Source organism: Myotis nattereri, assembly GCF_964212035.1.
Source record: "Myotis nattereri genome assembly, chromosome: 5".
Lineage (NCBI taxonomy): Eukaryota > Metazoa > Chordata > Mammalia > Chiroptera > Vespertilionidae > Myotis > Myotis nattereri.
Window position 1 is genome coordinate 61,412,023 of NC_138080.1, and position 16,528 is coordinate 61,428,550.

Here is a 16,528-nt window from a genome sequence, read left to right on the forward strand (position 1 = left end):
GTTGATGACCTAAAGCTGCTTGGAGGCTGGCAGCCATTTTCCGCCGTTTATCTGTGGGACGTAGCATCTTAGTAAGAAAAATGCTTTTAGCCAGCTAAGGTAACGGGCTAGGACCAGGTGCTTCGTGCGCACTTCAGGGTGTGGGATTCAGACTGAGGGCAGCGAGGCCTCTTCTGTTTCAGCAGCTTGAAGAGCAGCAGTTGGCTGTGGGCGTGAAGGAGGCTTGCTCCTGATCTCGCACCCGGGCCGTCCACTGTGGTAACTAAGAGGCCGTTCAAGTTGCTGCTCGGGTCAGGCCGTACGATTTCACTGCTGTCAAGTCAAGTTTAAAGAGTCAAGCTTAGTTTTGCTACTCTACTGTCTCTCTCAGGAGTGGCATCTCACTTTTCTTGTGTTTGTTTCTGATTTTCCCTGGCTCTTGTTTCTTTCATTTCTAGTGCGAGAATGTTATGAAGATGACTTCCATCCCTGTGCAAGGTGAGCTGCTGCCTTGCATTTTCTATGAAGTATAACATTTACCTTTCTATTGGTGATAAGCAGATAAATGGTTATCAGATAGTAATTATTAAACAACAACGGCTTTCTAAAAGCTATTGAGATTGCAGCCACATTGCTGTAAACTTCGAATTTCTGATTCCTTTGGAAAGCATTTTCTTATCCTCTTTGAAAAAAGCGCAGAGGTAATTTGTAACAGCCAATAAATGACTAGAATCAAGTTGTGCCTTGTTACGGTGTTTCCGACTGTCCAACCTCAGGGAGAGGGCAGGGGAGGGGGGATTAGAGAGCAACCAAAGGACTTGTATGCATGCATATTAGCATGACCAATGGACACAGACACTGGGGTGCTGGAGGCTTGTCCTCAGGGATGGGAGTGGCGGGGGCGGGGGTGAGCGGGGGTTAATGCGGGGGAGGCAGAAAGGAGACATGTAATACTTTCAGCAATAAAAGTTGTTGGATTTTGCTTAAAAAGTATGGTAATAGATTATTCTGAGTAGTAAATATAAAACACCTAGCAAAGTTCGCAAAATTATCTGTAAGAATTCAAGACATGTTAATTTTTTATTATTAGCATTGAATAAGCTTATACTATTTCAAAAAAGAAAAACATGTTACAAAAAGTGTTTCAGACCTATTGGTTTTTCTTAAGGGAGTTTAATAACTATGGTTATATACTTTTAATTGGAGTACCTGAGTTAATATTTTTGCAAAGAAATCTGACATGTCAGGACCCAAGAAAATTTTCTGGATACTAAGTAAAAGGAATAAGATAACACTGTTTTGATAGTTTACTCTTGAGTTTTGGCTTCAGAAGTGATAAAATGCCAGTTCCCAGCAGGAGTAAAATATACATTCCCTGTGGTTGCTCCCCTTTTCTGTCCTGGGCTCCTCTGTCCCCATTTCTAATCTACTGTGGAATTTAGTCCTTTCTCCTGTCTCAGTGAGTAGAGTGTGTGGCTAGAGCAAGGGCCGCCTTTGCCCAGCGTGCAGGTGGTGTTTATCTTTAATCACCCCAGGTATTTTCTCACAGTGGTGTGTCCAGATCCACACCTCAGGATGGTAACATTCTGTGACTCTTCACATCCTGCACTCGCCCTTGACCAGATGTTTGGTAAACAGAGGTGGCTTGTGTAAAGAAGCAACTTCTTCTCAGTGTAGAAGTTGGTGTGGCTCAACGGTGGAAAACCTATTTTGCAGTTTAACCAGACATCCCTAAATGCTTTGCAGCTGCTACTGGGTTTTTAAAAACATTTATTTTCTTCAATGAGGCATGGGAACCAGGATTTGAGATTTGGATCTCACGTTGCTTAATTCCCAGAACCTATAGAAGGAATATGTGAAAAAAGGTTGTTTGTCATCACAGTAAAAAACCACATGCAAGAACTATTCTGGGCAGTTTGCACTTCTTAGAGTGGAGCAGCCTGGAGGCCACAGTGAACCGGAACACGCAGTGGTAACTGAGGGTGACCAAGTGCGATCAGCTGGGACTTTGCGGATCAAGGCTATATGGCAGCGGGCTATTGAAATTCAAATGGGCTGTTGCTTTTTTCAGTGTTTGATCCTTTTCTTAGATTGAAAGGACTGATATGAATTGTTCAGGGCCTTTTATTACCGTTGAGTCTGTGGTCCAAGATTGGAATGAGAACACGGAGAAATAGGTAACAACAGCAAGGGAGCGTAATGACAGTGTGAGCTTGTGGGAGTCATGCTTTGTCCCCTTGGCCAGGCACAGGTTGTCTGTGTTACTGGTTTGGTAGGCTTGGTGTTTATCTGTGGTCTGGAATGTCGAAGGATTGCAAACCTAAGAATTTTGCTTCCCTCTTTACCCTAAAGTGATGGTATAGTCCAGCCTTGGGCAAACTACGGCCCGGGGGCCGAATGCGGCCCATTTGAAATGAATAAAACTAAAAAAAAAAAAAAAAGACCATACCCTTTTATGTAATGATGTTTACTTTGAATTTATATTAGTTCACACAAACACTCCATCCATGCTTTTGTTCCGGCCCTCCGGTCCAGTTTAAGAACCCATTGTGGCCCTTGAGTCAAAAAGTTTGCCCACCCCTGGTTCTGATATTGGCTCATGGGGTTGGGCACAACCATATATGGAAGGGGATGCGAGGGTGGGAGCAGGGGCTGGCTGTGGTATTCTCATTCACTCTTTCTAATGCCATTTTCACTACTCTATTAGCAAAGAGTGGATACTTTAGATAATTATTTATGTCTGTCTTTTCCTTCACAGTATAATGCACACTTCACTTGTTTTCTTCAACTTTTCATAATATATGTGTTTATGATACACTGAAGAGCAATAAATTTGTGAAGGGAGATAATTAGCTTTGACAGACTTACAGAAAATGAGCCTATAAGAGGAAGAAGCAAGCGGGTTGCTTAAGAAAAGGATTCCATTACTGGGTTTGAGGGAAATTATCCAGATAAGAAATTCTTCAGTGTTTTAAAATTCACAACCCTGTGGGTGGCACAGGTTATAGGAAGAAGTGGGCCATTTTGTGATTTTTAAAAACGGCAATATTTTTCACAGTTAAAAAAAAATAACTCTACTTTTAATTCTCAAAATAGAATTTTTAAATGGAGAAATTGAAGATACGGAGCGTTAGAATGGGAGGCAGAAGCAGGCAGTCAGCCTCTGGCATTGAAAATGCCTCCTGATGTCTGCGGCCTGCTCTGACTGTAATCTGCCCTGGCATGAGTGCGCAGCGCTTTGAGGAACTGTCGGTTAATAGCTATCTTACCTTAAAGAATAGTCTTCCTTTCGCTTTGGTGGCTCGTGCACTCGTGGAAGGGGCCTCGGAGAAACGTGGCTGGCTCAGCATCAAGTGACTCAGCCCCCCCCCCTCCCCCTCTTCTCAGAGGGGACAAGGAAAGCGTGTCCGTTTCTGTGGAGAAAGAGATTAACCATGGGTTGGGTTGTTAGTCTTACTATTCTTGTATATAATTTTCTACTTTTTGGGTTAAAAGAAAACTTGTGGAACAGAGTGTGAGTGATTCTGGCAGAGAAGGTGGGGGGTAGGGGCAACATTCACATCATCTGAGGTCAGCGAGGCTCCGGTATCGCCGTCATTTCGATGGCGCATCCTGCCTGGGCCGGATCATGCCTCATCCACAGTGGAGGCCCTGATGACACAGGGGGAATAGAACATTCTCGGGTACATTGGCTTCATGCTCAGCAGAGAAGAGAAGAGGCATTCTGGGGGAATGCCACGGAGAAAGAGAAAGAAACCGCTTAGGAGGCAGCTCACAGGCAAGCACAGGACGAGTTTCACTTGGTCCTGGCCGCTCGCGGGGTCTCTCCGCACCGACGAGGGACTTGCGTGGAGGGGCGCCCGGGCGGGATACAGGAGCTGCGTTTCCCTGTGAACTGAGCCCAGGGTCCCTGGGGTGGGAGTGCGGAGCTCCTTTACAATGTCCCGCTTTTCTTCGCTCCGCACCCACGAGCTGCTTCTGCCCCCCGCCCACCCCTGTGTCTTTTGTCCCATGAATAAATATTATGTGGTTTGGTGCTCATTACTCTTTGATATGAAAAGAGGCAATTCATTAGGTTGGCGGAGGGGAGGGAGGGAGACACCATTTTTCACCCGGTGCATCAAGCACGGTTACCCTGATTTGAATTCCCAGAAAAGTAATAAAACGGCGAAAATAATGATGAAACAGCTCCCGGGCTGACAGCTGTGCGGCACACGGAGCGCTGGGGCCCGGCCGCAGGACAACATTGCGGAGCATATGGGGCCCTCGCAGGCCAGTGGCTGAACTCGGTGGCCGGCTTTTGTTTGAGGGACTCTGCCAGCTTTGGGCCGGCGGTAGCGCTGGAGAAACTTCTAGTCCCCTTGGCAGGCGGGCCCTTGGCGCCGTGCCAGGCTTGCAGCCCCCGGGCTGACGCAGGCCATGTGGAAAAGCGCCTGCCTGGAGAGCATTCACGCCTCCTCACGCCGGTCACTAATCAAATCATTTGTCCAGTGCCTATAAACGGGGGGACCCTTTTCCGTAGCAGCTCGGTGGCTCCATCACAAAAGGGACCTGTTCTGCAGGAATGCCGGTCGGTGATGCGATGCCCGCGTCACCAGCCTCGCCTCTCCTCGTGCGAGGGAACGCTGCTCTGCGTTAGTGCGTTTCAGAAGCGCTGCGCACGGTACCTCGTCATGCTTCAGGCTCCAGTAGCGGAAACCAGGAGGACTGATCCGGCCAGTGTTGCCAGAAAGGAGAGAGAAGACCCGCCTATCTGGTTTTCATAAGACAGTGCTAAAATCGGCCCTCTGCCTCGCTTGGGCCTGTATTTTAAACGTGTGAAGCTGGCGTGTGTGTGTGTGTGTGTGTGTGTGTGTGTGTGTGCATAAAATGACTAATTAGCTCCCCTTCCCTCAGGAGGGGTCTCCCGGGCTGGCCCTGCCAACATGCGCACGGCGGCCAGAGTGGCCCCATCATCATGAATCCCGCTATGGCACGGCCACCCGTTCTGCTTCCTTTGCTCTGGACTCCGGAGACACAGAAGGGCTGTGGGCCCAGCAGAAGGCGTGTCTCCGAGAGAATCCCCCTCCGGAGGGGGCGGTAGCCCGGGCGGCTGTGCTCGTGCGTGAGAATAGTTTTATTTCGGGAGCTCAGAGAAAGCCCACAGAGTGATACTGTGATTGACAAGCACCACGCGTTACCACTTTCTTGGTCTCTGCGGGACCTGCTTTTGCAGAACACCCTTCCAGGTTGCGTTCTGGTGTTGGGACGAGTGGATTTCTCTTTCTCACGAACAAAGGTCATTGCAAGGCCAAATCCACTGGGAAAAATATACATATGCATGTATATGTATATTCATTTATGTCTGTGATGTTCTGCTAATCACTAATCAGAGATTATATTTTAACACAGAGATGCTGCTAGGGGAACTGATTTTTTTTTTTTTTTCAGGCGTTAGTTTTACATTGTTGATCACTGGCCTTGCAAACCAATGTTTTTTAAGGGAGGAAACGAGATCTTGCAAACCTGCTGTAAGTGGACAGGGATGTGCTGGGAGAGTTCACGCCTGGGCCCTGGATGGGATGCAGAGCATCGGGAGGGATGACTAGGCCCTGTTTTCTGTTTACTCTCGAGGCTGGTCACAGCAGCTCCTCGCCCCTGTGAGCATCCTTCCAGCTTTTCCCTGACAGTGTGTTTACACAAGTCAGAATCAGGGGAGAAGTATCTCCGGCTTTACTTTCCTGAGTTGCCTGAGTTAGAGGAGCAATCCTTACCTTCTCTCCCTTTAAGAAATGCGAGCTGGAAGGTAATGACTGGAAAAGGCTTACAGTGGACTCTTCCTTATCCTTGCCCCAGGCACTGCGGAGCCAACCACAGCCATTCCTGGAGGTTTTAGTGCAGCGATCACAACCTTCCCTGAGGGAGCGCGAGTAGAGGAGGCAGACGGAAGGACTGGGAATAAGAACCAGCGAGCGAGGAGGGAAAGCTGGAGAAAAGGGGGGAAAGGTGAGGGTAAGAAATGAGGTGAAAATGGCGGTAGATGAAGTATCCTTGTTTTCATTAAATTAAGTTTGCGAATGTCTATATAGCCATTTTATGTTTGCACAGTCATATTAGGCCTTCTCGTGGTGCAGCACGTTGTAAGTGGAGCCACAGGGGGACTCAGCTCCCCTACTTGGTCACCAGGTAGGTAGCTGACAGAGCCAAAGGCCAGACTATTGAATGGTCTCCGTTTGGGACAGCTCTTCCAGTTGGATGAAGAGCTATGAATCCAGCCTGGGCTGGCTGGTGTGACTCAGTTGGTTGGGCGTCTTCCTGTGCACCAAAAGGTTGCAGGTTCAATTCCAGGTCAGGGCATGTGCTGGGGCTTGCAGGCTTGATCCCTGGTAGCGGGTGTGCAGACGGCAGCTGATCAATGTGTCACTTTTACATCAATGTTTCTCTCTCTCCCTCTCCTTTCCTCTCTCTCTCTAAATTAATAAAAATATATATTTTTTAAAAAAGGAATATTAATCTGAAAATCCAGCAGGGTTTTTTGTTTGTTTGTTTGTTGTTGTTATTTATTTATTATTTATTTTTTTTACAAACTATTAGGAAATAGAATCTTCAGGAGTTAAGGGCACAGTTCAATTAAAAAAAACAACTCCCTCAGTGTGATTTTTATTATAATTATTTAATACCTAAAGGACTGTTATAATTGAATTTCAGGGTGCTTCATTTATACTCCAGCTGGCGAGATTTAGAAATACTATCACTTTGTGGTCCTCTAATCGCTGTCCCAAACATTCGCAAAATGCCCTGTGATACAATTATAAGTATCTTCTGGGGACCTTGTAATTACGTACTATCTAGTTATCATTATAAAGCACCAGGGGGCCGTGAGCCAATCAGGTGGCATTAGTGGCTGGTTGGTCATAACCCTGTAATTGATAGCACAAAGTGCTTTGGGTAATACTACACAGTTTATAAGGGGGGGGGGCAGTCTGGATTTAGGGGCAGGAAAGGGTTACATACTAATTTTTAAGTTACACAAACAGGACTTTTGTAGTTAGTGCTTTTTGATAGGATACTCTGAAACAACTGACTGACAAATTTGTCTAGAATAAATGAAAGATGAAGTGTAAAGATGTAGCCCAGAAACTCTGTAGGTTACCGGGAAAGAAAGGGGGAGGGTACTGTTGGGTATGGAAAGCCGTGTCTTCGTAAAACTAAAATTAAACAGAGAACAATAAGAGGACATATGCCACGTGTAGGAAATAGTTACTTGATATGGGCGCATAGTAATCTTTGAATGAAAGAGCAGGGAGTGAATGTTTTCAAAGATGCTTGTGCGAAATCGGAAGTCTTTAGCCTTCTCCTCCCAGGGCCCCACCGAGGCCTTTACGCGCCGACTTCGCCTCCTTCCAGAGCTCTTTAAAGTGGTCGCCACCTCTCAACAGCGATTGCTTCTGAGTAGTGTTCAAAGAACCCTGACATGAGTCCCTTGGTGTATCATTATCTAGTCTCATATTTAACCTTTTCCTAATAGCCTCCCCGAAGTCCAGAGTTTTCTGTTAGTGCCAGAGGAAGCGATACAAGGTGTTTCCCCCCCTCTTGACTGCACAGCTGAGACGCAGAGTTATGTGGAAGTCGTCTCTGTTTTTCCTTTTTCTGTCCTCTGAGGGACCAGGTAGATATGAAAGTGACTTACTGTGGAGATGGGCCCAGCTTTGTGGCAAGTGTCGATGCATTAATAACTTCTCGTTTTGCAATTTTTACGGAGCCCTTCTCTTGCTTAACTCTTTTTGTCTAGGAGAAAGGGCGAGGGAGTAAGTACATGCATTCAGAGAGTATGTGCCTTTCCTCTTTCCTAAGCTTATGAGTGAAGCACACAGCCAGGAAGAGGTCAGACACAAGCCCCGCAGTTGCACACAGGCCCGAGAATAGCAGCAGTGCTCATTTGGTGTAGCCCTTCCCCCTCCCGACACCTCCTTACAGTAAACAAACCCTATTTGTCCAATTGCGGCACCACCTCAGGACCATTGTGCCTTTAGAGGGATGTCACTTTTTTATTAAGAGAAGCATATGGAAATGATGACTTCTCTGATGCCTTTACAGAGGCATTGGAGAGAGCACTCCTGAGTCCAGGAGGGCGTGGAACATCAGACCGTTTCGGGTAAGAGGTGGAAAAACCTTTGCCTTCACTCTTCACAGCGTCTGGCCTGGTGTTGGGGACGGTAGACTGACTACGGATGGGCCATGGAGGGGAGAGCTGGGTGGAAGAAGAAGGGGAGGTGGAACCAATAGGGGCAAGGACTGCCAGGAGATGTCTGGATGTGGACTCCTCATGACCTAGAATTGATTTTTGCAGTAGAGGGAAAATTTCTCCACTTTCCTTGGAGGTAACTTGTGGACATTCCATTCTGACTTCCCTTCCTGGCTTGTTACCTGCTCAGGCATCTTTGTGGCTCTGCCTCTGCCCTGAGTACTTATGCAGCAGCAGCTTGTGGTTCAGTGGGAGGAGTGAGGCCACCCCCTGAGTGGCTCTCCTCCCTCCAGCCCCTTACTCAGGGCGTCCCACCCTTTCCTGACGGTGGCTTTGCCCTGGCTCTCTATGGGTGCTGTGTGCCCATGACGACTATAGCCTTTGGTCTTGGCGGTGGTCTGCTGCTTTAGAAAGCCATTGGCCTGTGCTGGTGGGCATGGTGGAAGGGAAATCTTGAAGGTCTGAACCCAGATGCTATTTTTTACCATTCAGTCCCTGAAGGCTGTCTCCACTTTGCTCTGACCTTACCAGACAGGTGACACTTCTGGGTTGCTGGGGTTCAGCTCTCAGTTGCCTGGTTCGTACATATGGTCCGATAGTCATGGTTGTTCTCAGACTGAACTATCTACTTCTATCAGTTTGTTCTTCTCCCAGCTTGCCAAAGTTAAAATCTTATTTGGGCTTGAACACACATCTAGAGGACTAGCCCAGCTGCCCTTGGAGCTGTGTGTGGTGAGAGCCTGTGTGTGCACGCGGGTGTGCGTGTGTGTATGTGTGTGTGTGTGTGTATGTGTGTGCGTGCAAAGGGCTTTCCGGGTCCTCCAGGTTGGGAGGAAGCCTCCGCTCCACAGACCCCATTGCCTAGTGTGAGCAGATGCTCCCTAACAGGAACCAACTAGTGGTTAGAGCGTGAAGCTCCGTAAAGGCCGTGATTTTTGTCTCTTTGGTTCCCTTCTGTCTTCTGGCCTAGGACTAGTCCTTTGGGCATAGTAGGTGTTCAACATACATTGTGGACTTAATTAATTTTATAGCCAAGCATGGTTGTCCTTTGGCACAAGGTTTCTACTCTAAGTTCCATACTTCCCTCCCCATCTTTCCCTTTTAATAAACCAATAGAGTTCTCTCGTCTGTGTATTTATCTAAATCCTTCTTGAGCCTATGGATAGTTTTGGCTTCTGTACCTGCTGAAGTGATGAGTTTACTGTTTTCATTGAGGAGACCCCAAGATCTCGTATGTGTTCTAAAGCACCCTTCATAATCAAAGGCAGGGGGTGGTGGTGGAGGGAGAGGGGCCCTTGGAGGAAAATGGACAGATGAGGGGGCAACAGAGAGTCAGGGCACAGGAGTAGGGGCCTTACCGGTTAAAGAGGAGCTGTCTGTCATATCACTTCGGTCTTGCTGTGCAGGTGATGCTGTCTGTGAGGCACTGCATGAAGGCAGTGATGCTGTAATTTAGTGAAGTGACTTTATTTGGTGGGAGCGGTGGCTCAAAGTTTAAGGACAATAGATTTTTTTGATCTTCCATTCATAGCTGGTTCTTAACACCCACATATAATTTGCAGAATGAAGTAAGATAGGCAGGAGACTTGGCTTGTATTCTGGCAAATAGTTTCCTTAATATTAAATCTCTGTGCCTTTAGTAAAGTTATTTAATAAGTAGGTCTCAGTTTCCCCACCCGTAGAGCAGGGGTAACAGTAGTTCTGTCCTCACGGTGCTGATATGAGAACTGAGAGATAGAATTCATGTTGAATTTTCAGTCAAGTTCTGGATACATAATAAGCATTCTATAAATATCAGCTGTTATTATTAGCACGTCACCCAGATGCCTACCGTTGTGCCTCGTGATGGCAGGCTCAGTGGGTAGCCAACATGTTTTCTCCACACACACAAAAATTGAGCGTGACTCTGTGTGGTGGGTGTTGTAGGGGAGAGTTGAGTTTTTGATGCTGGCTCCCTTGTCCTTCTTGTGTGGAAAGTATTTAGCCTGTGTAGACTCCATTGCAATGACTTTCAACATGAGTCCAAATTCCTTCAGCACTGTTATTGTTATTCATTTCAAACTTGACATGCATATGCTGCCTTCCATTATTTATCATTGACCATTCCCATGGCACCTCTAATGAGCAAGAAGCTGGGCAAAGCATTGACAGAACAGCCACAACTGGGCTACCACCCCTGCCCTGAAGGAGCTAGAAAAGGATTTGGGTGGAGGAAGGATGGAGGTATGAACCCCGGGGCATGAGCAGGGAATCACAAGTGGTTTGGTGTTGTTGAAACAGAGGTTCAGGGCAAGTAGTGATGGGAGAAGAGGCTGGCAAGATAGGCAGGTGTTAAGATTCAGAGGGCCTTATAAGTCATGCTCAACAGCTTAGACCCTGTGATATATGTGAGGAGAAACCATCAAAGGGAGCGACATGGTCAGTAGACTTTAGATAAAATATTCAGCTGACCATATGAAGGATGGGTTTGAGATAAGGACTAAGTCAGGGAGGTCAGTTAGGAGATTGTTGAATACTCCAGCAGGAGATGGCAAAGAGCTTGAAATAGGTGAGTGGTAGGTAGAGATGGAGATGTGAGACCATTTTCAAAAACAAGTTAAGGAAGTAATTATTGAGTAGATAAAGATGATTCGAAGGGATCTGCAATGACTAAAGGGTTTCTGGCTTGGCGATGTCATCATCCACTACAGGAAATGCCTTAGGTTTGGGAGGGAAGATGATCAGTTCATCTGCGGATATGCAGAGTTTAAAGAGCCTTTCCCTGAGGGATGTCCAGTAGCCGTTTGATGGGCAGGCCTAGAAGATAGCCCAGAGTTCTGAGTTGCAGGTGTAGACATTGAAGATGGCTAAACCTTCAGAGTGGGTGGAATTGGCAGAGGTGTGCAGTGTGAAAAGAGAGCTAGGCGGGGAGCCTTGGAAAACAACATTCGGTGGAGGCTTTTTGAAGGAGACCCTCAGAAGGAGACGAAGAGGGAATAGTCCCATCCATGGATGAGAGGAACAGGAGGACACTGGCACAGTGAAAACTCAGGAGGGTGTAGCCAGTAGTCCACAGGGAGCGAGACAAGGACCAAACGGTGCCCTGGCATTTGGCACCTGGAGAATCCTGGTGTTTTGTCAGGGTCGTGGCAGGGGGATGGTGTGCACAGAGGTAGTGGATGAGGAGTGTGGCAGAGGGGAGGCTGCCTTGGAAGGGAAAGACTGCGTGCCTAAGAGGTAGGGAGGGGACTTGGAGGAGATCTCACATTCAAGAGAGGGGACCCCTTTCAAGTGAGTATTTGTGGTTCGGTGGTAGTTGTTGTTCCTACAATGTCCATTACAGTCTATTATTATTATTTTAAAAGAGTCCACTAAATTGAATTATGATGTTGCCTCTTTAAAAGATGTACATTCTCTACTAGATAGGAGTGAGATGGTCAGTTGATTTGCCTTGTGCATGAGTAAGTATATGTGTGTAATATAATTTGGATTCTTGCAAAGGACAAGTAATAATGCCATGTGATTACCAATAACTTTTTTCACGGTGAGTACTTTATTGTTTCTAAATATACACAGTTTAATAGCTTTTATTTTGTAAAAAAAAAAAAAAAAAAACGAAAGAAAGAAAGAAACCCATGCTTTATATTGAGTATTTATTAGCTTATATATTAATATTAATTTCTGTTCTGATATGAGTCGGAGTGTCTTTTAATAGAATCTATATGAATTGAATGTCAAAACTTCAGGATATTGAAAAATAAGCTAAAGTTGGGCTTAATTAAAAAACCAAAGTCATTGCCCAGTTTCTTTAATTAAAGAACACTAGAAAACAATTAATTTATATGAATCATTTCTTTTGGAAGAATTCGCCTCCCTGCATGGTAGAATCTGGGTAGGAGTGGATTGGATGGGATATAGGGCGCTTGTAGACTGGGTGTCAACCTGGTGGGACTTGCTTTCATGGTGGTCTCTGATGTGGACAAGTTACTCTGTTAACAATCCTAATCATGGAGGTTAGGCTGCCCCTGCCTGTACTGCAGACTTTCCTCCATTAAGGACAAGGTAGAGTCCATTATTTCTAGGAGTTCACTAGCACAACGGCTGTGGTGAAGGGTCAACTCAAGACTAATTAGAGTTGGAAATAGGCCTGGTAGCCTTGAAAATCCAAATACTAAACCCACCTTCCCTGGTGTTTCTGCTTTTTAAAGCAGTGCCCGGGCTTCTATTCTGTGATGGCTTTTGGCTTCTGTTCTTTCATCCAGATTTTATTGTGCTTCTCAGGGATGACTGTGCAGTGTCCCCAAGCTCTTGAGTGAGCACATGCTAGTGGTTATTGTTTCTTTCCAAATTAACAGAGACTTGGAAATGTCTGAGTGTTTTTCCCTGCTGGACACTTTCCCACCAGACCTAGTGGGTGCACTTTAAGGAAGTTGCTTCACTGTATTAGGGTCACAGAGCACTGCACTAGGCACCTGCTAGGAGCTGCAAAAACAAGTCAACACAAGTTCAGTCTGGGGTGCATTTAGGGGCAAATCAAGAAGGTAGTATCTTGGGCATCATTTCAGAGTAGCCATCATTTTTTAGCTCCTCATCCCCAGGGACGCTGATGTACATGGCAGGTCACACAGTGCAATGAATGGTGGGTGAAACCTGGATGTATAGGAAGACACAAGGAAACTGGAGAGAAAAGGCAGGATAGATGATTGTTAAAAACCTCAGAGACAAGGGTAAAGCTAGATCTGTTGGAAGGACTCAAGTTGGAAGTTTGAGAAGAGAGGAAACTAGGAAGTGGTTTTTGGTAAATATTTGGAAATTTTGGAGGGAAATCTGACTGGGTTATTCCTAAAAACTTGGGGATTTATAATTCAAACTTTAATTTTGGGGTTTGTAGCAAAAAGTGACACAAAAGGAGTCTCACTTGTCTTGAGGCTGAATAAAAAAGACCTCTGCTTGCTCTACCCCAGAAATCTTACAAAGATTTCTTTTTATGAGTGACTTCTCTCTCACCTCCCCATCTTCATTACTCAGAGGGTCTACACAGTGTCCGACTGCATGCAAAGAAATCAATCATCTTTTAAAGATGTCGCCCCATAAAGTTAAATTTAAAAAATATTTCCTCTTTAAATGCATCATCTCATTCAAGTCAGAATACTAAGAAGTAATAATGGACTTCAAACATGGTTCTTCTGTGGGGGGCGGGGGGCGTAGACTGTGCTGTACTTTCTTGTGGGGCTAAGAAGGGGATTTACCTGAACCCATCAGACTTAGGATCCAGAAAACAGAAAGATACATTTGAGATTTTGAGAGAGAGAGGTCGAGGAAGAGGGAGAGGAAGAGGGGAAGAGAGAGAGGGAGAGAGAGAGAGAGAGAGAGAGAGAGAGAGAAGAAAATGAACATGTGTCAATTTCTCATCTACTTAAAAAATATGTCTTTGTAAAATAATTACTCATAACCCCACTCTTCAGAGGTGCCATGCAGTAAAATTGGGGAATAGTGTTTCAGACTTTTAAAAAATTATGTGCATATAGACATATTTTCCCCTTTTCCAAAATTGTTAATCTCTTATAATAAATATTATAGTTTATTTTGTTGTATTTTTGTAAGCCACCTTAAACCTTTTCAGGAATAAGATGGGACTAAATAAATATGGAGTCACAGTGTCATCTAAAAGTGAATGTAATCCAAATTGGGCCAGCTCTTTCTTGATTGTAGCTATCTCTTTACAAAGCTATAGAGCAGCCGTTCTCAACGTGTGGGTCGCAACCCCTTTGGCGGTCGAACGACCCTTTCACAGGGGTCTCCTAAGACCATCCTGCATATCAGATATTTACATTATGATTCATAACAGTAGCAACATTACAGTTATGAAGTAGCAACGAAAATAATTTTATGGGTTGGGTTACAACATGAGGAACTGTGTTTAAAAGGCCAGAAGGTTGAGAAGCACTGCTATACAGCATTACCTGGAAGAAGTTTGAGATGCTCAGAATATCTATTTTGTCTTATTTATAACTAGAGGCCCGGTGCATGAATTCATGCACAGGTGGGGTTCCTCGGCCTGGACAGCAATCAAGTCCGATTGGGGAGGCCAGTCGGCCGAGGGGAGGGACCATGGAAGTTTGGCTGTTGGCTGGCCTGGAGGAGGTACTGGGGAGGTTGGCCGGCCAGCTGGAGGGAGGGATTGCGGGAGGTTGGTCAGCTGGTGGTGGGAGGTTGGCTGTGGGAGCACACTGCGTTGAGCGCCTGCCCACTGGTGGTCAATGTGCATCACAGCAACTGGTCGACCAGTCGTTTGGTTGTTCAGTCACTTAGGCTTTTATATATATAGAAGACTAGAGGCCCGGTGCATGAAATTTGTGCACTTGGGGGGGGGTCCCTTCAGCCCAACCTGTGCCCTCTTGCAGTCGGGGAGCCTTCAGGGGATGTCTGACTGCCAGGGAGGCAGGAGAGGCACCTGCCACCGCCGCTGCACTTGCCTGCTGTGAGCCTGGCATCTGGCTGAGCAAGCAGCACTCCCCTTGTGGGAGCACACTGACCACCAGGGGGCAGATCCTGCATTGAGCATCTGCCCCCTGGTGGTCAGTGTGCATCATAGCGACCGGTCATTCCACCATTTGGTTGATTTGCATATTAGCCTTTTATTATATAGGATATCATAAACATATTGGTTTAGTAGAGAATGGAGGAGATTGGAGGATAAAATAGTAAGAAAATTTCAGGAAAGCTCAAACCTTGTCAGTAGGATCAAAGGTACTTACAGATATTTACTTAAAATTTAGTTAAATATTGGTGTGCTTTATTTTAAAAAATGATGATACATTCAGATTTACAAAATGGATTCACTGTTGATGATCATGCTTGTCATCAAAATATTTTTCTTTAGGTAAAGCATTTGCCTCACTACCCTTGAAGTACACATACTTGTTGTATCTTTTCCAAATTTTGTTTTGCTTCTAAAACACCCTATATCTCATCCAATCCACATGCCACTTTGAGGGAACAAAGTCAAATAAAGTCTATCTGTAGAACTCTATTTTTTTTTTACTTTGCTGTATTGAGTCTCTAGCAACACAAGTAAATCAGTGGCTAATGTATGAAAATAGAGGTTTTTCCCTCAGCTCTGGAGTCTACATAGCCTGACAATTTTTTTTTTTCTGTTCAGAGCAGTGATGTAGGTGTGACTGCCAGCCAAAGAAGATTTCTTAGTGCTTTCAGAAGAACATTGGGATTTATTTACTATTAGAATCCAGGAAGGATTGTAAAGAGGCTAAGCTGGTTTTTTAAGGCCATAAAGATTGGATTATTTATATGAAAATTAGACGCCTTGAACATTTAACATTTTATCTGGACCATGGTCAGTCCCAATGAAACATTATTTGAACCTCTTTGCCACAACTAGAGACAGATAGATCTCTTTGCTTCAGAGACTGCCATGTAAAAGAAAATAAAAGCTCTAAGAAGCCAAGAAATTGAGTCTGAGTTCATCATAGTTTATGTGCCCAAATGAAAATTACTCTGCCCTGGCCAGGTAGCTCAGTAGGTTGGAATGTTGTCCCCAATATGCCTAGGTTGTGGTTCAATCTCCAATCAGGGCATATACAAGAAGTAACCAATGAATGCATGGATAAGTGGAACAATGGGTTGTTCTGCTTTCTTCCTCTCTCTCTCTAAATCAACCAATAAATTAAAAGAAAAAACATAATTCTACCTTTTGATGTTTCTTTTTGCAACATATCTGGTGGCAGAAATTTTTAGTAAAATAGCTCTTCTATAAACTTAGAAAAATGCAGACTGTATTAAAAACTTAATGAGAAGTCTGTCCCTCAGTCTAGATTCAGAGTTTTTAGCTCCAAACATCTGCTCTGACACTGGAAGTACATTAAAACCACTGTTTGTTTTTGTTTTGTTTTATTTTTAAAATAGTAGTTAATGATCACCTCAAGGTAACCCATCCTTTGAATGTGATGCTTTCACTCTCAGAAGAAGTACCGAAGGACACCTTTTCCCTGTTGGTAATTTCAAAATGAAAACTGAGAGGAAAAGAATAGTTAATAATATATCCATATGTTTCTCCATGAGGAAAAAAAAAAAGATTAAGAAGAAACTATTAGATCTTAGCCGTGACCGTCTTTATATGGGAAAAGGTGAATTCTTATGGACTTCATTCAAAATTAGAACTGTGGGAAAGAATTATATGCAACAAAATGCAAAAGATTAATGTGGAAGCTTGATGCCTAAGAATCAGATACCCTTAACATATTAATCCCTATCAGGCACATTTGCACATTCCCATGCTATCAATAAGGAACTAGAGAAACAAGGATGATATCAGTTTAACCAAAGGTT

The 16,528-nt window shown here is 44.9% G+C and overlaps 1 protein-coding gene across 1 annotated transcript in view; it reads left to right on the top strand.

Annotated features, from left to right (window-relative positions):
* Positions 1-16,528, top strand: part of MAML3 (mastermind like transcriptional coactivator 3) — a 388,367-nt gene that overhangs the window by 12,945 nt on the left and 358,894 nt on the right. The window lies entirely within an intron of this gene.